This window comes from Vicugna pacos, chromosome 1 (assembly GCF_048564905.1).
Source record: "Vicugna pacos chromosome 1, VicPac4, whole genome shotgun sequence".
NCBI classification, from domain to species: domain Eukaryota; kingdom Metazoa; phylum Chordata; class Mammalia; order Artiodactyla; family Camelidae; genus Vicugna; species Vicugna pacos.
The window spans coordinates 51,010,141-51,031,397 of record NC_132987.1 but is presented as its reverse complement, the minus strand read 5'-3'; the positions used below and the strand labels follow the sequence as shown (position 1 = coordinate 51,031,397).

Here is a 21,257-nt window from a genome sequence, read left to right as displayed (position 1 = left end):
GAAATTAAGCTAGTTTCCCTCAATAGGTAAACTTTAAAAAAAAGCAAGCCCTAAATTTAAGGTTTTTTAAAAAATCATAAAACACCTTGTTGAGATCACGTGTTCATTTAGCACACAAATTGTTTCAATTTGATCTTAACACCTAGACAAACTCATATTTTCCCATTGCCTTAAATTCAGAGGATGTGTCATTTTTATAGTTATCTTTCTGGAAGAATTCAAAGTGTACTTTTGTCCTCGCTTGCTGACCAAAGAAAAAGTCAAAGCTCTTTCTTATGCAGACAGGTAGTTTTTGGAAGTGTAAAATACTCCTCTTCCCCTAGGATAATTTGGATTCCTGGTCAAATGAAAATGCTGAATTTCAAAAGAAAATACTCTTTATCATCGGATCACCTTTCCTGAACGCCTAAGGGTCAGAAAAGAGAAAGAAGGAGAGAGAGAGGTGTCAGGTACCCGTTTCTTAAATAATATCTGGAAATTAACTACTAGCCGGGGAAGGAAAAGTTTGATCAGGATTGGTTTGGGGGATGGGAAACATTCAAAAGAGACTAGGCTTTTCATTACACTCTGAAAGTAAATAAAAAAGGAGCAAGTTATTTCGTTTACTCAGAGACTCAGTTACTATACTTGACGGCCCTCCGAGGCCATTCAGGATGCTGCTGATAACGTCAAAGCAGAACGCAGCAGCATCTTCGGTTTTATTTTTTGAAATGTGGACAGGACGGAAGAAGTAACTTTTGCTTGGTTCTCGACTGTTACAGAGAAAAACTCTCTTTCTCTTTTAATCATGCTTCTCTATCTGTTTTACTATTGCTGAATCTTTGAAAAGAGCCCCAAACCCAAACAGAGGTAGGGAGTGGCTGCTGGGATGTGAGGAAGAGGAATAGGAGGAATAGGCTAGTCTTTATTTTTTATTGAATTAAAATTGTGTTATCGCCTTTTAATTCTTTATTGAGTTAAACTTACATTATCTTTCAAGGATATGAGAATTTGTTTCCTCGCCCCATCTCCGTTTTGGAGGGTTATTACCCCAGAGCAAGGTTCTAGCGATTTCCTGGACTGGTGCTGTGCAGCTCCTACTGTGTCCAACAGGGGGCGCTGGACACGAACCTGCGCGGCGGCTCAGCGCCGCTTCACATCTGAGCCGGGTTCCAGCCCCGGAAGGCGAGAGCTGCTCGCGGGGTCGAGTACAGAGCTTTAGTCTTCGTGGATAAAAAGAGATTAAAGGCTAAATTCTTTCTTGGGGTGTGTGTGTGCGCGCGCGCGCGCGCGCGTGTGTGTGTGTATGGGGGGTTATCAATTTTAACCAACTACGGAAATGCAGAGCTTTTTACCCTTTGATGTTCTTATAAAGAAACTCCTATCGGTTGAGGAATTATGCGGTTTCTGAGCCAACACTGTAGATACAGTGTGGGGGAAATTATTTAATTTGAAATATATATTTTCCATCTGTTCACATGATCTTTTTAGAAGTACTGACACCCATCACTTTGGCCTGTTCACCCTGCCCCAAGTTTCAGATACTTTACCTATTTCGAAGGCTCTTCTATTAATTTGAAGGGGAAGAAAAGAGATCCAAATATTTAAATCCCCCCCAAACAGTTACTCCTCTGCATCCTCTTTCTTTCTTTCCTTCTTTCTTCCTTTCCTTTCTTTCTTCCTTTCTTTTAACAGACTTTTATGTGATTGACACATTTCACATTGCCTGTTCTGCAAAGCCAAGTATAAATGACAAGAAGTGACTCTAAAAATGTTTTTTGATGTTGGACTACAGAACACCCATGTATAAAATGAAATCTAAATAAAATTGTAATCCACCCACCCCCACCCTAACTTAAAAAAAAAAAACCCTTCACCTGTATTTAAATAGCGTGTCTTTAATTACAGCAGTTGGGGATGCATGAGGCTGAAATGAAATTAGCAGTCATTACCAGTCCTTTAACTCTGTGGTGCTTTTGATCAGCACTAAATTAGCTTTCCAGTCCTAACAAAGACTCTACAGCAAGCAGTGGGCTGTAAATAAGACAGCGCGACCTGCCCTCAACACCTTTTCTCTTGTCAATCATAGCTCTATCATTCAGCCCAAGATTAACCTTTATCTACCAAATTTAAAAAAAAAGAACGAAAGAAAGAAGAAAAAGAAAAAGGAAAAAGGAGGCGGGAAGGAAAGCCCCCTTACTACCACATGTCGAAATAACAGAGGTTCCTAAGAGCCCCCTTTAAATTGTATTATAATAAGCCCGTGTCAGAATCTGCAATTTCCAAATCATCCCTCCCCACCCCACTCCGCTGCACTTCCCCTGTAGATCAGAAGAGTCAGAATGCTGTTCAGGTGGAAAGGATTCCCTTTTCCTGAATTACTAATTGGGCACGGGCCACCCTCCTTAAGTCAGTTTGTCATTAGTCTCTCCTGTTACTCTAACAAAATTTCGGGAAAGCGGGAATGTTTGAGGAGGAAACACTGATAATTTTAAGGCATATACATAAGTTTCTGGGATGAAAACAATCAATTTACTCCTCTAATAGTCTCTAGTTTCTAAGCCTGCGGAGAAAAAACCCACCAACAGCAACAACAAAAAACCCAGCTGCTTTTCCCTGTACTGAATTAAGAAAGTAAAACATTGGTTCCAGTTGCCATTAGAGGGCGCCAGAGAGCAAGCCCCATCACCCCTCACACAACTTCCCACAGAAGCCCTCCTAGCTTCCAGCTTCGCCATGCTCTGTAATGCCTTCTCTCAGGTAATATTTCCTGCTTATCCTGCCCTTTTGCTTTTCTAGCCCTCTCAGTGTCAATCTCTCATAAAGAACGAGGTGTCGCCATGTCCCTTTCCTTCTCTTTCTTCGCATCCCTCCCCTCAACCACCGCCACCAAAATAGTAAGATGCCAGATGAAGCAAGCAGTAGCAACCCCTTCATATGTACCTTTTGACTTAAATCACCACTCTCGATAATCTTGGTTTGGGGAAAGTTCTTTGTAGGGATGAAACGGTAGAATTTAATATTTTCTAAATGGAAGCCTGAATTTTTCATTTCTGCATTTCTCTCTGGGGGCTCACGGATTTCTTCATTTTCACAGGAAAGGAAACACACACACCATTGCAAGGCAACTGATCATGCTCAGCACTAAAACTGTTCAAAAGAGAATAAAATAATGTCATTTCATTTCTGCATGTTAAAAGAAATCAAAATTAGCATTTACTTCCAAAAGTTAACGCTTTCAGACTTAAATCTGCCTGTGTTAAGTGACTGCCACACAGGGTGTATTTCCAGATCTCTTAAAGGTCAAAAGAAAAAAAAAAAAAAGAATGAGAGAGGAAGAAAGTGAGTTGGGGGGGGTGGGCGGAGAGGAGTGAGCTAGCAGTGAATGTCAAAGTTGAGTTGCAAGCTACTTACATGTCCATGCCAGATCAGGGTGTTGTCTTGTAGCAGTTTGATTGGCAGGTAAAAAAGCGAAAGAACGTGAGGGCTCCCTGAGCCTCTTGTCAGCCCAAGCTTGATCACTTCTCACCGGACAGAACGAGCTGAAGGAGCTTGCAATTCCCCTCTCGTCCTCCATCCAAGGCACAGTGAATCCATTTCGGCTTTTCTTCCCCCCAGTCTCTCCATCAGCCTCCTGCCTTCACCCGCTTCGCCTTACACCAGCCTCCAAGACCTAGCCTAGCTTTGCCACTGCAATCCCCTGCAACAAGAAAAATCGTTTATGGCTTAAAACCCCAAATGGCTGATTTTTTAAAAGAGAGAGAGAGAGAGGGAGAGAGAGAGGAGAGAGAGGGTGAGGGGGAGAGAGAGGGGGAGCGAGAAGAATGCACCCAGAGAACAACAAAAAAGTCAGTTATCCTAACACTGCTCTATCCCCCCACCGTACAGAAGAAGAATAAAAAAAAAAAGCTTTATGTTTTTTCAGTGGGTATTCAAAGATAATTTGATGCCATTGTTTCTGCTACAGATGGTTCTTTTAAATACAATAACACGGCTCTTTGTGCAGGCTACCCACAATAAAAATCGAAAGCGTTCCCCTGAATAACCATTTTGTTCTCTCTTGTATGGGGCCAACAAAAGATGCCGTGAGGTAATGGGTTCTGTTTATTGAAGCCATAGAATAGGGGTTTGATAAAGATTTTTTTTTAAAGCAGAAGACCTTGCAAGGTCGGGCTGATCTCTTCATATTTTTTTATTAAAATATTTGTCCAATAGATTATTCTTTGGTGCAGCTGCAGGTTTCCTCCTCAATTCTTAATCAGCCCAAACATCTGTCTCTTTGAGGAGGCTTTTAAAAAATCTGCAGTTGTATCAATGGTGTAGTAACCTTATCGAATCCTGAGTTTTTAGGTTCAGTGCAGGCAGAGGCAATGGAGTTTCAATTCTATTTGGTCTTGATGGGGTGAGGTGGAGGGTTGGGGGAGAGGAGACACACCACCCCCAGATAGAGCGACTGGAGAAAGCCGGGCTTTCCTCCCGCCGCCCCCCACCCCCTGTTGGCCATGCACAACTGCACAAGCCAGACACAGATCACTAAGGACTTGAGCTGTGTCTCCTGATCTCTGCAAGCTCCAGCCGTGCATGCATGTTGGAGAGGGGTTAGGCATGTTTTCTTACCATGCTCCCCTTCTCCTCTATTTAGGTCTCCAATCCCAGAAAACCTAGGAGGGGAGTCCAGGGGGAGGAGGGGAACCAGCTAAAGGTTAGTCTCTAGGACCCAAAGGGGCCTCCTCCTGGCTCGCTTTCATTCACTGTTAGGTAGCTTTGACTCATTGATTGCTATCCTGCCAGGGGACTGGTGGCCACAGTCCTCCTGCTACAGCGCCCCATCCCCTCAGGCTTATTCTTAGAGCCACCCGGCTTCCCCCTCAGTTCCACAAAGCACATCTGCTTCCTCTTGGAGGGGAAGCCCTGCCACCTAGACCTGGCTGAGGTCTGTATCAACTCTGAACCCTGAACTGTTAGGCAGTGAGGGCGCTGCAGGGGCAGTGCTGGGGAGGATGGCTAGGTTTAGCTACCTTGCTGTAGGAATTAATGCCAGGGCTCTCTGGGCCTCCAATAGCCCAGTGTGACAGTAATCCACTTTCATGACTTTGGCTCTGTGTTTGTCACTTGTGGCTGGACAATAGTCTGGGAAAATGGCTTTAATCTTAAAAACAAGTTTTCACTGGGTTCTCTATCTCTGCCCCCTGCCCCATTTAGTCCTCCTTTTCTTCCCCAAAACCATTCAAAATAAAAGAAAGATAAACACTCAAATGAATCTTTTGACTGATCTTAGCTTTTACTTTCCCTTTTGGAAACAATAGTTATTGGTTTACAACTAGTCTAAAGTAATCTAATAAGGGATTCTTGGGGACTATTACTTAGACACCAATTAAAGTCTTTCCTACGAAACTTGAAAAACAAACACAAACAATAAAACGGGAAATTAAACAGTATTTCACATGATTGTTTCTCAATAATTCATTTTATGCCTCAGGATAAACACCTCAATATCAGTTCAAAAAGAATGAAAGTCAGGGCAATACTAAAAAAGTTAGGCACATCTCAACACTCTCTGGATCAAGAACATGCCCGTATAAGTGTATCAGGGGAGGGAGGGAGTGGAGAATATAAGTCAAGAGTGACCTTTAATAGAACAGGCTAAGGAGTGTGTTCATTTTCTCTCGTAGGAAAGGTGGAGGGGGCATTATGCAAAACTGAAAGTCAATAGGAGAAATACTTCCTCTAACTAAAGGTGGAGTGGGAGATGGCAAATGTAAAATGTTTAATCCAGTGTTTCATAACTTTGCACTAGAAAAGTAATCCACTGAAATAACAGAATACTTTCTTCCTGCTTTCCTTGTCATTTTTTCCTGAACATCAAAACTTATAAAGGATGCCCCAACCTCATAAAAGCTATTTTCCTTTTCCTAATGAACTGAAAGAAGAATCTCAACTGCTTGTCCTCTTTCCACCATGGGAGGGATTTGGGACTGAATCTAAGTCTGTAAGATAGGAAGGTGTCAGTGAGTACCCTAAGGCATCTAAAGGTGAGTAAACCTTATACATCTTATTCAGTCCCAGCCACAAGGAAGTTTAAAATCTCTCAGTTGGCCTCACTCTCTTCTTAAGGACAGGAAGACACTTTTGTAGGTATCTCCCCCAAAGTTGTCTCAAAAGCAGTAATGCAATGGCACTCTCTCTGACATGGGAGAAGGCTTCAGCTTATAACTAAAAAATGCGGAATGTGTCACGATGAAGGGCCAAAGTGACAAACTGCCTTGGTAGGTGAGGGAATCAAGAACCAGTTGCCTGCAACTGGATAATTGCTTTAAAAGAAAAACCTTTCTGTATCCACAAACTTAAGCTGTCTGGTCAGCTCCTCTCTTGCTGGAGCAAACACACATCACCAAAACGATTCTAAGTTACAGGCTTTCTAACCTGATTGGGGAATCCGTATATACCGATTTATGGGCATTTACAGATGGCTCTGAATTGGAAACTTCACTGTTCAAAAGTGCTTTGGTCCAAAGTTGAGCTCTCCAATTTTATAAGCAGCAAGCCGTGCTGGGGAGATGGGGGAGGGGGGCTACCGCAACCCTTACCCTCAGACTGGGACGCATTCAGCACGAACGATTCAGATTGAGGAAGGGAGGGAGGGAGAGAGAGAAGGAAGGAAGGAAGGAGACAAGGAAAGGAAGAGAGGGGCTAAAAAAGAGGATTTAACCAGACAAATGGCAGAAGGGATTAGCAAGATGGGGCACCAGGGGCCTGGTTTTAAATTGGCGAGTGCTGCTTACAAGGAAACATTATACGCACGATCAGGGTCTGGATGTTCCAGCGAACCAATACCATACAAATCACGAGTTTCACGGAGATGTCATAGTGTCATGCTTTAGCCATCAGCTACAGTGAAAGCTGTAGCTTCCCTCTCCGTAGGCAATCCATCGTCATTCCCTAACTGGCCTTTCTACCTTCTTCACACGGAAATAACTCGGACTCCGACGGCCTCCGGCGCGGGCTGGATCCTGGGGATCCAGCCGAGTGCCGGCAAGCAGGGCTCGGATAGGAGCGGCCCGCGCCAGGTCGGAGGGCGACAGCTTCTCCAGCCTGCGGAGGGTACGGCTGCGAGCGCCATCAAATATACCACGGGACTCTGAACGTGCTGCTCCCGTCAACTCGCCCAAAACGATGCAATTACTACTCAGAACAACTCAACACAACCCCGCCACTTGACGCGCACTTAAAATGACGGGGGAGCGCGGCCGGGCAGACCTTCCGCCCGACGCCTCCCGGGTAGGGACATGGTTTAAATCCAAGCTCTTTAGATTTTAAAACCTGACCTGAGTGCGCGCGCGAGTGTGTGAACAGCCTGGGAACCTCATTTTTCAGAGCCTCTAGAATAAACTTCTAGAATAAACTCTTGTAGCCTCGGCCCTCGCTCCTCTCCCCTCCTTTGCTGGGTCAGCGGAAACCCGAGGGCAGTGGGGCCGCGGGGGCACGAGTCTTCCCGGGTCGGGCCGGCCCGCCAGGTGGCGGGGCCCTGCGGGACGGGCCCGTCTCGCGCGATCTCGCTTGCGTCGGAAAGCAAAGCCTCGGCCAGTCGGGCTCGGCTCCCCGGGCTCCGGAGCCGCGGCGCCCGGCCCGCCCCGCGGCCCTCGCGCGCCGCCGCGTTTCCCGCGCTCTCGGCACGCACGTCCCGGCGCGGCGCCGGCTGCGGCCCGGCTCAGACTCTGGCTCCGGCTGCGAGAGGGAAGGCGGAGGCCCTCCGCCGAGGGACTGGCGGCGCCGGCCTTGTGAGTGGAAGCCTGGGTCCCGGGCGGCCCTTCCCCACGCTGGGCGACCCGAGGTGCGAGCCGGGGGCAGGTCCCTCTGACTCTAGACTAAGGGTGTTGGGGCCCGCTGGTCCCCGCGAGCGCACAGTGTGGCCGGTTTGGTTCGTTGCCCAGTGCGCCGCGTGCGGAGACGGGAGCCCGGCACAGCCCTGGGAGCGAGGGGAGGCGGGCGTCCTCCCGCAGGACTGGGCCGCGGGCAACTCCGGGGGTGCGCGGGCGGAAAGTCGGGAACGGAGGGCGGCTCCTCTCTGAGGCGGCGGCTCGCCGGGCAGTGGCCACGACCCGGGAAGCCGAGGTGGCAAAGAGGGGAGTGCAGGCTCGAAGGCGGCCTGCTTTCTTAATGGCCACGTACCGGCATGGTCTTCCTTCCCACCCGCGTTCACACTTCTGGAACTCTCTGAGGTACACCCCCTACCTCCGCCCGCGCCATCTTTGTTTTATGCGGAGACCGGCAGCAGGGACTAAGAAGGGTGTGTTTTTAGAGTTAAGAGGAAAGTTGGAGGCAGGAGTGAGGCCTCTGGGTAGCATTCATCAATGGCCTCCTTAAAGTTTTCTTGTTCTATATGAAATGAAATTACACATGCAATCATCTGTTTTGTGTTTATGTGTTAACTATTAAATTTAAAGTGTCAAACATTTATAATAGACCACACATTTTGTGACTCCCTCCCACCCCCAATTTCTTACTTTATTAACATTTTAGAGTTTCAATAAATGGAAATGTCTTTGGTCTTTCAACCTCTGAGTAACAGGGTGGTGGAGTGAGGGGAAGAGACCATGGCGTATTTGTCTTACGTCCCTTTGGCGTATTCTTACCAGTGCCATGAAAGTTTGAAAAGATATCCCAAAGTCTCGTGATTATTCTGTTTCTCGGTTTCAGAGGCCCAGGGATGGGCAGTTGGTATGGGTGGCTTACTAATACATTCTTAAAGAGTAAAAATTGTGGTGAATTTTGTAAGAAAAGGAGCATGGCATTGAAGGTTTTGCTTGTGGAAAGGAGTTAATGACCCAAGGAAACTGATTCTAAGGAGAATGTCTGTTTACACCTCCCCTTCCAATACCTTCTCCTAACATTCTCTCTTTACCCTTGAAAAAAAGAGCAACATTCTCTTTGCTTGAGGGCAATAAGAGGAAAAGAACTAACCTTTAATGACCATCTATTATGTACCAGATACTTTCTCTTTTTTAATTCTCATAATAATCTTATAAAATTGGAATTATTCCACCCCCCCTTTTTTTTTAAAAAAAAAAAACAGAGTAAGGAAGATTCAGCTGGGTTAAATGTCTGTGGTTACACAGCTGGGAAGAGTAGATCTGGGTTGAAATCTAGCTCTATCATTCTAAAACCCAGCCTGCTCTTCAGAACCTGGTAGACTGAGTCCAGATAGATTCCAGCAAGCATCATTGGTTACTGTCTGTTGTTGGTACAGGAGGAAACTGATTGTGAACAGTGTGTGGTCTTGTCTTTTTTTTTTTTTTTTTCTCCTTTCTCTGGAAGGCAGCTTCTTCATTCTGGCTCTCCTTAGGATCTTTTGGCTATGAAGAGATTGATTTGAGGCAAAGATATAAAGGTTTATGTCTTTTTCTTGTGCAATACCAAAGTTGAACCTGCTGTTTAAACTCAATTTTCTGAAGTTAGGTCTCAATTGGCATCAGGTTTAAGCCCACCTATCCGCTGGCTTGAGCAAGGTAATGATTTCATGAGGATACACTCACATAGGTCAAACTGAGTATCACTCTTAAAACTCCAGCCTCAGAAACCAAAAGGGTGGGAGGGAAATATAGTAATAACAACACATGACTGCTAATTAACCTTATTAACAACTGCAAACCAGTGAACATTTATATTTTTATTTTCTCAGAAAGGCAATTAATTTTTTTTGCCTTCTATTAACTACCTTTCCCCCCCAGATAATCACCTATATCAAAACCACCCTTTAGAAGGTCAGTAGAAATTATTTTAAGACATTCAAATATAAAAAAAGTATTGTTATTTTAATGGGCACTGTGGACAGTTTAATTTGTATCTTGTATTAAATTAAACATATGGTGAACAGGGTATAATAGATTTTCTATAATTTAGCTGCCAATGTGGCAACAGCAGCCAGTTACTCTCACCAGCAGACTTGTCAGTGGTTTGTTTACTAGCTTATTTGAATTAAAATAAAGCTTCGCTTCTGCTGACTGCACATCATTATCTATGAGACCATAATCCTGCTAGCAAATCCTATATCTTCCAGAACTGGCTCTTTTGTTTGGGATTACTGAGAGCTTAGCCTATAACAAAGAGGAATAAGGCATCCCTCTCATCCTCATAATTAAGTGTGGGGACTAATTTAGAAACAAACCCAGAAAGATGTACTATTTGGAGTTATATTTCTATACAGAATGGAGGAGAAACAGGATAGGCCAAACACCTGATTGTTAACAGAATGTTTAAACTATTAAGCAAGTGTACTACAGGAATCCAGCTTGTTAAAATTAAGAGCAACAGCAAATAAGGCATTGATGGCCTTTGCACGGGGCAGTAATTCTGTATGAAGGATCTGAAGGTATGTTTGGGAAGAGGAAGTATTAGGGTGTCAAGCAGAAGATGTGCTGTATGCTTTGTGAATGCCATTTATTTTGTTCTTTCATTATCCTAACAGGCTGCACAATTAATAGTTATTGTCATGAGCAGAGTTATTAAAATACTGAATAAAAATAACAAAATAAGTTTTCATTCACTAGGAAAAATATAACTGTCATTGAAAATTGTTAGCATTTTACTTCCAAGGTGCATGAAATTTAGCGAAAAGAATGGGTGATTTCCTGGCTCTTTCCATACATCCAGCTCAAGACCGCTTCATGAATTCTGGTAGCCCAATTCTATCTATATTTAAGGAAAGAATTTCACAACTAGGATGTACATAAAAACAGCTTTTACAATCCGCAATCCATATATACATAAACTGATGCCTGTTTGTTAAAGAAGAGGGAAAACACATGGGTTGATTTGTCAATGTCTTTAACATTAATTGTCACAGATTGGAATTCTGCGGGCCTATGTGAAACCAAACCAGACCCTGGTGAATTATAAAGCAAGTCCTTAGACTTTTAAAAACATTTAGGCAAAGTGACAGTTCAGAACATCTGTTAGCCTTCTGTCTGAGTATAAACTAGATGTCATGGAGTGCACAGCTGTAGGCATTTTAGGCTTTTTTGCCAACATCTGTCACAGCAGTACAATAATATAGGTAATTATCAACACCTTATATAAACTGTTTGCTATTTTAATTTCTAGAAAGAGTAAAATTAGTGTTATAGTCCTTGGCAAAAATAATTGAGATGAATATAATCATTTTTCTCTAAAGGATGAATAACTGATCTGATCATTCTTTGAAAAACACACATTTTAAATATTTTCTTCAGCCAATATTGGTATTATGCCATTTTGAGAAGCAAAAATTCTAAGTGACTTTTTTTGAAAAGACAAAAGTACAATAAGAAGGAGGATAGAAAGAGGCCAATAATTTGCTATTCAGAGCAACCAAAGGTGGTATATTTTGTGATAAAAGGATAGAGTTTGTTAATAACACACAATTGTAGCATTAATAGATTCCATATTCATAAAGATTAATAAGTCATTTTATAATGTCAGTATAGCAAAATTTGTATTATGAATTATAAATAGTTGTCTTCCTTCCCTCTCCTTGATCCTTTGGGTCCTAGAATTTTGCAGAGAAATGGCATATAAAACCATAATTCACATCTTACTATCTTAGTTACTAAAGTTGATTTGAAAGGGTTAGCACATCATGTAAATCCAAGGACCCTTCATTCTTTTAGTGCCACCAGGATATGGATCATGTACGGTGCTTATTCTAAGATACTGGGCATTATTGTCTCATAACTGATTCCCTTGACCCATACTATAGTTGTTTTTCAGTCTAAAGAACTCGAAGCAGCAAGACTGTATTCCAAAGCACCTGTTCTGGGGAAGATGCCAGTCAATAATGTCTTATTGAAAGATCAGGCCCAGCTAGAGAAAATAAAGGAATTGAGCTGCAGTTGGATTTCATCATCTAAACATGCAATGTAATCTTAACCAATTCATTACACACTCCTTTTGTTTCCACTACAAAAGGGATGTTGCCTTTGTCAGAGGTTGTAATTCCAGTATATTCAAGCAAAGACAAGGGAGAAATTGAAAAAGTGCTATCAATTCTACCCACAGCCAGGGAGAACTGTAGGGTCAGAAGGTCATTATCACCGTCCCAGGTACAGTTCAAACTAGACCACAGATAGTTGAAGTTTCCACGTTGCAATAGAAAGGCAAAATAAAGAAGACTCACAGAAAATACTGAGTAAGAATAGGAGTAGGAAATTATATTCTTGAACACATTTGATTGAACACACGAAGAATCAAATGAGGTAAATCTCTGGACAATAGTTGTGGATGCTTAAAACTATGCTTGCTTAGAACAATTTTATGGAGGGCAGAAATTTTATTAATGGGAGGCTACCATGGCAATAAAAATAATCACAGATGTCAATATTCATAATCTAAAGGTTTTGAGAGGGTCAAATGTGAAGGAGAAGGAGCAAGTAAGTATAGATGTAAAAGGCAGACAACTTGGTCCGAAAGAAAAGATTAAAAGTAAGATGGCTAAAGAAAAAGAGAAATGTGATAGATACTTACTGAGACTGAGACTGTGTGGTTTGAAAGAAGAGCAAGAGGTTATTGATTACCAAATGGAGTATTAGGGACCAAATAAAATGTAGGGCCTGTGAGTGTTGGCACTTCCTAAGGAGAGTGATCAGCTGTGAGAAATTAGTCTTGGCAGGAGAAACATTTAAAAATAATAGTAGTACCGTTTTGAAGTCTGTTAAAGTGAGTTCATTTTATACTTCTCAACACTATATTTCTTCACCAGTGAGGAAAAAAATCAATGTATTTTGACATCTAGGAAAGGGGGGAAAAGAGAAAGTAACCCATTTCCCATACAACTTAGAAAATGCTTTATTTTTAATGATGAATTTAACTCCTTAAGGGCTTTACTTTTTTTCCATCAAGTTTTAAACGTTCGGGACAGAATAATAGAACAAGGATATCTGCAATGTCAGATACCAGAGTGAGCTTCAGGAATGACTGGCTAAAAACAATCCTCACTACAGTTGTGATTTGTAAGCAAATACATGCTATTTCAGAGTTTATATTGTGAATATGAAGATATATTTGTTTTTAAATATTCCTCCTTGATTACTTGGCACTCCTTTATTGATAGGAATAATACTTTGTTAGGGTCCATTTTATATGTTGAAAATTATTTGCTAGGAATCAGAGCTAACTCTGATCGACCTGCTGAAATAGACACGTTTGCAGTCTGCATTCTCTCATCATCTTCCCTCTTTTGTGCTGTCGCCTCTCCCGGTTTGTGCCCACTGCCCTCATCTTTCTTCATTAAGTGTCTTGATCTAGGCGGATCTTCCCTAGGTAGTGTCCGAGGCTTGCCCCATCTTTCCACTCTTCAACGTCTGGAACAAATGGCTAATAAATGGGTTCACCCTAATGTACTAATGACTGATAATTACATTGTGTTCTTTCTTCAAAGTTACTAGCTTTATGCTGGAAGCTCTTTGAAGGGGAAGTAGACACAGATCTTGGTCATTTTTGTATCCTCTCTATCACCCAACAAAGTGCCTTCCCTATGATAAATACACATTAACTCCTAAATGAAGATTTCTTGAGTTTTATGTTTTTCTCCCCACATCTAGTTATATATCACTGAGAGTAATCCTTTATTTTTTATTTTTAGGTTTTATGTTATTTTTTAGGTTCTAACAGAGAGATACAGCAGTCAAGCAGAATCAGAGTCTTTAAAAGTGATACTAACTTTTTTCCTGACTGACATTTATATAAACATATTAAAGGGAAAATTTAAAAGGAAAATGTACTCTATAATACAACCATCCTAACACTGTAAATAACTTCTCTATATTCCTGTCTGATCCTTGGCTTACAGGTAATTAAAAATTACATTTATAGTACACATATTTTTGGATTTTTATGTTTGTTTAATTTTATTGTTTTGAAATCGAATTTATCATGAAGGGACAAAGACTTACTCTAAATATTAAAATCTCTAATGATGAAATTTCAGACCTTCACACACAAAAACCCCGGAATATATTTTTGGATTGGGGAAACTTTTTCAGAGCTCTCTAGGGGCTGTGTTTCTGAATCTTTTAAAGTCTAACTCATAAGGTCTTCTGTTTTAGAAGGAGACATTAGAAATATAGGATTTTAGAGACATACGGTAGGTAGGCCTTAGAGAAAGAGAAGTTCCAAAATGAGATTTAATGGTAGGTGCCAGCTTCTATAACTGAAGGCATTTACCTGTCCTGGAGTCTATCTAGAAAAAAGCCTCAGATCTTTGAGTTTTTCTATCCTTATTCCAAATACATACCTTATGATGAGTTTAACCAAAGGGGTTTGGATGTGTAGGCCATATTCACTAGTGTTAAGAAAAATCAAATTAATTTCTCTGTTATCTAATCAGTCACTATCACTCTTGTAGCCACGCCAATGCCCTTTACAGAAGAAACACTGGAATGTTTTGTTAATCAAGGGATTATATTAAACACTTCAAGTGTTATATAATTAGTATTTTTACCACTGTAACTCAAAAAGATTTGGAAGAACTGCCATAGTGTGGAGTTTAGCCTTGAATGTCCATTACCAGGAAATGGAATGACTAGAAGAATATAACTAGTATTTAGAAATGTGCACTTTAATGCAGTCCATTTCTCTCCTTTTCACCTACTCCGTTATGACCTCTGTTATCTGCTGTGGTACTTACATGTTTAATGCCAGTAGTGAGCCCCTTTCTCTCTCTCTCTCTCTCTCTCCCTCTCTTTCTCTCTCTCTGTCTCTCTCTCCCCCTCTCCCTCTCCCTCCCACACACACACACACACACACACACACACTCCGGCTGACCCTTGATACTCAAGTTGCAAGTGGGTGATTCAGTGTGCTGTGCAGTTTAACTCACCATTTCTTATTTAAGTAGGCATCTAGAGTATTTTTTTCCTCCTAACACAAAACTAAAATCTTACAAGGCCACTGACAACGTATAATATTCCCAGTCTAAATATAGGAGATTGCTTCCTTTTTTAAAGAAGTTAGAGTTCATAAGATCAGAGAGCAAAACTCTCTGGGATTCTCTCCCTTATGATTCAGCTTGTCCTGAAGGGGACAGAAAATCAGGCCACAGCCCAGACAGAGAAAATTGTGCGACATGGAAAATGCAGAGCCGATTCCCATCTCGCACCTGCAGAATCTGCTGTCAGCTGTTCAATTCTAAGTTCTGTGGCTTTTCTTGATTCCTGCCGTTTGCCTGGCTAATTTATTAACTCCTTAATATCTGCAGCAAAGACCACATAGGCAAATATTTATGGGATCACAAAAAAGACAAGAATGGAAGGGTGACTGAGCAGGCTGACTGAATTTTGTGTTTACTGCACTGAACAGTTGCTGACAGTTGTCTCGACAGCTGCACACGGGCCAGAGTGACATCTCAGAATTCAGCCTTGACTTCCTAGCCTTGCTTCCATTCATTCCACCTTCAGCAGCCATCGAGCCATTCAGTACACCATCCTCATTTTATGTTGCAGGCAAAAAGCCAACAAAAATATGGTCACATTTAAAAGCCTTTTAAGCAGTGAGCACCTCCCTCCTTTCCCGATTGTTCCCTATTTTTTCACATTCCTAGTTAATAGGTTTTTAAAGCAGTTTCCCCAACTCTTTTCCTGCCACATACTGTCTTGTGTGGCATCTATGCAGCAAAAGGCTGTTCTTCAAGAGGCTTTTAAATCCATTGTACCTCTTTGTGCCTTTCAACTGCTAACTCTTCAGGTACGGGCTGTTTCTTGCTTAGCATATTTTGCATGTTCCAAGCCATTCACAGCAACTACAGGAAAAGTGAGGATAGAAATAAAAATAATAAACACAGTCATTTTAAATGAAGTTTAGAGCCATGTTTGCAGTTTTCTATTTGCTCAGGGTATCTCATAGATACCCATCAAGGGGAACATCTTCAGGAAGTGTACACTTTTGAGTTGAAATATAAATAGGTTTCTTTTTTCTTTTTTTCTCCCTCCCTCTCATCTTCTCCCCCTCCCACCCTCCCTCCCTTTCTTTTTTCTTTTCTTTTCTTTTTTTTTTTTTTTTGAGAATTAAAGTTCCCTGGTAAGTCTCAAGGCTTTAGTTTATTGAAACACTGATACACCATAAATTAGGTTGTTTGGAAATCCCCTCGTTTTTATCAGCAGAATGAGGATAAGAGAAAGATGCAAATGATGAGCACTAAAAAACCTAAATATTGTGAATTAGAAAGGATCTAAAGGTCTGTATTTACAGTTTTCATTTAACAAGTATTTATTGTCTACTATGTGCCAGGAGTTGTGCTTGAGCATTAGATGTAAAGATGAATAGGAAATAGTCTCTGTTCTAGAAGCAGCTCAGGTCTAGTGAGGAAAAAATACAGGTAAATAAGCAATTAATTAAATATGTATATTGAGAAATAATGCTTTATGGTCTTGCTTGAAATTGAAAGGATTTGTTTAACTCAGATAAGAAATCTAAGGTAGGTAAGTATGCTGTTAAAATATGAAGTAAACAACTCTTTTCCCACCTGACTACAGAAAATAATAATGACTAGCTCTCACTTTTAAATACTTAAAATTGTATGATCTTTTCAGACCCTGCAATGCTATATGCTTTTTCTTCAACTCTGAGATCAGTGATCTCATCATGTTGGCAAAATGAACTGAAGTTTTCTAAGTAATGTAGCTGTTATCCATTATTTAAATACTTAAGTCTTATAGTATGTTCTTTTTTCCCTGGCTTTGTTTGGTGGGTGATATTTAATAAGTTATAGAAAACTAGATTAACGAAGGCTATCAAGGATAAAACTGCTTGTAGCAATCTTTTTTTTTTCTTTTTCTGTGTTGCCGCTATGCTTGGCACAAACTTTACATTTAAATTATTTTCCCACCATTTGGTTATAATTCTGTCTCTCCTTTAAAGAAGTGTTCATGTCTTTATCCTGGTTGATATCGCAGTGCCTACCATAATGATTGGCACATGGGAAAGGTTTAGGAAGGAAGGAAGGAGTGAAGGCAGGAAGATGGTCAATCTTTTCTATACACTAAAGTAGTATACAGATTATTCAGTCACTTGTGTCACTCTATCTTTGAAACCACAAGTTTTTATTTTATTTTATATACCATGTAATACTTCACAGCTTAGCTTTTAAGATGAGCTGGTCACTCAATACATTCAACTTCAGACAGCCAGATGTACCATAGTTATTTTTTATTTGCACTGATTATCTGCAAAACTACAATTAAGATAATTCCATTCAAATAGGTTTGGATAATAGTGTCACTAAAGAGGACGTAACCACATAAAGTCTTGCAGTTAAGAGCCCAGAGTTCCTTTTTTTTTAAGATTACTTTCCGTTTACAGTTATTACAAAATCTTGATTGTATTCCTTGCGTTGTACAGTACATCCTTGGGCCTATCTTACATCCAGTAATTTGTGCCTCCCACTTCCCCACTCCTATATTGCCCCTCCCCCACTCGTGGCCACTAGCTTGTTCTCTATACCTGTGAGTCTGGTTCTTTTTGGTTATATTCACCATTTTTTTTTAAGATTCCACATATAAGTTATATCATACAGTATTTGTCTTTCTCTGACTTATTTCATTTAGCATAATACTCTCCAAGTCCTTCCATGTTGCTGCAGATGGCAAAATTGCATTCTTTTTTTATAGCTGAGTAGTATTCCAGTGTGTATGTGTGTGTGTATGTGTATCACATCTTTTTTTATCCATTCATCTGTTGCTGGACACTTAGGTTGCTTCTATATCTTGGCAATTGTAAATAATGCTGCTATGAACATTGGGGTGCATGTATCTTTTCAAATTAATGTTTTTGTCTTTTTGGGTATATACCTAGAAGTGGAATTGCTGGATCATATGGTAGTTCTATTTTTAGTTTGTTGAGAAACCTCCATACAGTGGAAGCCCAGAGTTCTTATTCTGTTCTTTCTTTAAAGGAAGATTGGCTTGTGCCAAAGTCACACTTATTTTTGATTAGAGATCATACAACATTTATGGGTCACATTGTGATCAATCATACCTTATGTTGGATTTTTCCTCCTGTACGTAGTTTATAGGATTTATAATCTTTTAAACATTTAAAATAAACAGCTGTTACAGAATATGAGTGTGCACGCATTTAAAAAGAAAAAAAAAGCTATTTTAAAAAAACAAAAAAGCAAATGGTTCCTAAATCTTCATTAAAGGAAGGAAAACTTGGATTTTTCTTTCTGATGATTCTGATTCATTCGTTAAGTCAATAATTAATTGACTATTTATTGACTACAAATATTGTCAAGGTGTTATATGGGTGCTGTGAAGGAAACAAAAATGATTAAGAAATAGTCCCTGCCCTCAGGGAACTTTAAAGCAGAATATGATTAATGTCTCAAGGGAGGCACATTAGGGAAGTAGCGTTTAAGCTGAATCTTGAAGGATTTAAACCAGTGGAGATGTGAGGAAGACTTTATAAGCAGCGACAATAGCATGTGCTAAGACTCCAGACAGGAGCATGGAGGAAGCATTGGGATGAAGGCTTGTGTTGGTTTAAGGTCATATAGTGGAGATATTTAGATACAAACTATGAAATTTATACTTCAGTTCAGGGAATACAGACCAATTACTTTTTAATTTAGAAAATAGAAATGTGGTTTTTTTTTTTAAGGAAGATTAGGCTGTCCATCTGTTGGATGGCTAGGTGTGAGGGGAGGAAAAACTAGCAGTGGGGAGCTGAGTTGGGAAGGTGTGAGATTCTAGGATAGGAGTCTCATATTGGATTTTGGCTGTGGTGGCCGAAACAAGGAGATGAGTGCTGGATAAATACTGTAGCTATAGGAGCTGCTAAAATTTGCCCTAAACAGGAGTGATGGAAAGCAATAAAAGGGAATCAAGTATGGCACCAGATTTTGAGCTGGGAAGACAAGGAGAATGACGGTATTAGGAGTAGAAAGAGGAAAGTCAGATGGAGAAACTAGTTTAGTGGGAAAGATATGAATTTGGTTTTGACCCTGTTGTATTTGAATTGTTGTTCATTTGCTCAGGTTAAAGACAGCTATCGGAGTAAATGAAAATGGGAGAGAGGTCAGAACTAGAGATAGAGATCTTGGAATCATTTGTATTGTAATGATAATGGAAGCTCTGCAGGGAATATGGTCTCAAAAAGAGAGAGGGAGGAGGTGGTGAGAGAAGAGAATTGTGGACAAAACCTGAATCCTTAAATGCAAGAAGATAAGCCCATAAAGGGAGACAGAGACAGACTTGCCTTAAGATTAAAGGAGTATCAGAATTGTGAAGGGTTATGGGGACCAAGAAAGGAAAGAGTTTAAAAAATGAGGTAAGTCAATAGCAACCAGAAATGTTCAGTTTTTAAAACAAATTCACATTTTAAAAACATTGTCTATATTTTACCTGCATGTTTTTGGTATTATATATCCCATAAATATGTCTGTGTTTGGAAGGATCCATACCAAACTGTTAGTAATTGTTAATCTGGAGGAGTTGGATATGGTAGATTTTCTCTGTGTAAGTGTATAAAGATGTATCAGTGAGGCTCTCAGGAGGAAACAGATGGCACTTTCAAATTAGGATAATCAAAAACAGTTAATAAAGAGACTGTTTACAAACATGTGGATGAGGTGTTGGGAAACCACAAAGATTAGTGTAGTATCCCAGGGCTAGCAACAGCAGGGGTTGTTAACACCCCAAGGCCGTAAAGGATGAATAGAAGGAGCAATTTTTGAAACTCAGAGAGGAGTGGTGGAGGGATGACTGCCTTGGGAGAAGCTGTGACTTTGGTCAAGGGGGCAGCAAGCCTGAAGGAACCTCTGGGAAGGAGACTGGGGGAATAAATATCCACTCTCGTCCCTCCCTTGGGTTTCTTTTTGCAGACAGGCCTAATCCAGTCGGGAGCTGTATATCTAGGCAGCGGTCTATACAGGGCAGCTTCCTGAGGCAGAGCAGGGTGGGAAAGGGTCTGGATGGGCAAATAGAAGATATTTGGTGCAAACTGCATTGTATGAATTTAAAAATATAATTGTGTATTCTCTTTTTTTAAGGGAATGTGTAACTTTCTGCATACTTATGCATTCATATAATACAAAATTTATAAAGTACATTATTGTATAAATAATGATTAAAGAAAAAGCATCTATAAACTCTCCACAAAAAAGGCCCCAGTGGGATTTTACAAAACTTTCAAGGGATAAATAATATTTATGTTATATAAATTGCTCCAGAAAATGGGGAAAAAAAAAAAGAAGAAAAGAGAAACTGCCCCATTGCCCAGCTCATTTTATGAGGCTTGTATAGTCTTGATATAGGATAAGGAAGATGTAAGACAAGAAAAGCATAACTTATTTCATTCCATGGATGTGGGTACAATAACTCTGAATATTGGCTAACCAAATCCAATAGTTTATTTTAGAAAGTACATATTGATCAAGTAGTATTTACCCAAGACTGAAAGGATGTTACAACATCAGAAAAATGTATCAGTGTACTTCATTTTAATATTAGATCTAAGAAGAAATAGCATATGATGATTTCCTGAGACACAGAAAATCATCTTATGATAAAAGTTGCAGAATAAAATATTAATACATATTTGTGAAAAATTTACAGATTAGTAGGAGTATCAATGATTTTTCTAGGCAATTTATGGGAAAAAAACTTACTGGGATAAATTAGAAGCATTTCCACTGAAACAAAGAACAAGAAAAAAATGTTTACAATTTTCACTACCATTTAAACATAATATTGGAGGTTCTGCCTACCTTTTAAGGCAGAATAAAGATGTAAGGCATGTTAGGGTTGGAAGAGATAAAAATCATTATTTATAGATAATATGATTATATAGAAAATACAATTGAATCACCATACTACGAGTGCTAACAAAAGTTTAACAAGGTTAGTAGAGGTATACAAATTAACTAAAAAAGCATTCCTTTTAAACAAGTTACTCTTATAATAAAAATAAGATATTATTTTAAGACACATAAATCCTCATTTTTTGTTTCCTTTAGTAGAAAAGACATAAATAAGATATGAATAAATGGTGAGAGATAACTGTTTGCATGGTTGCTATGATTTAACCTAGTAAAGTTATCAATTCTCTTCAAGTACACATGCAGAGTAAATGAAATTTCAGTCAAAAGTCTAACTGGATTTTGGAGGAACACAACAAATTCTAAAATTTATATGGATGGCCAAATTTCTAAAAATGTACATAGGAAAAATGAGCCAAATAGGCGTTAGTTACTCTCACTCATCAGCTATTAAGACATACTGCAAATGGTGATGGTGATGATGATGATGTTG

The 21,257-nt window shown here is 40.1% G+C and overlaps 1 long non-coding RNA gene across 1 annotated transcript in view; it reads right to left on the bottom strand.

The window, feature by feature from the left end:
- Nucleotides 1–21,257, bottom strand: part of LOC116282260 (uncharacterized) — a 93,419-nt gene that overhangs the window by 11,941 nt on the left and 60,221 nt on the right. Inside the window, exon 3 of the long non-coding RNA XR_012072914.1 lies at nucleotides 3,394–3,679. This is a non-coding gene — a long non-coding RNA (uncharacterized lncRNA). The remainder of the gene's footprint in view (nucleotides 1–3,393; nucleotides 3,680–21,257) is intronic.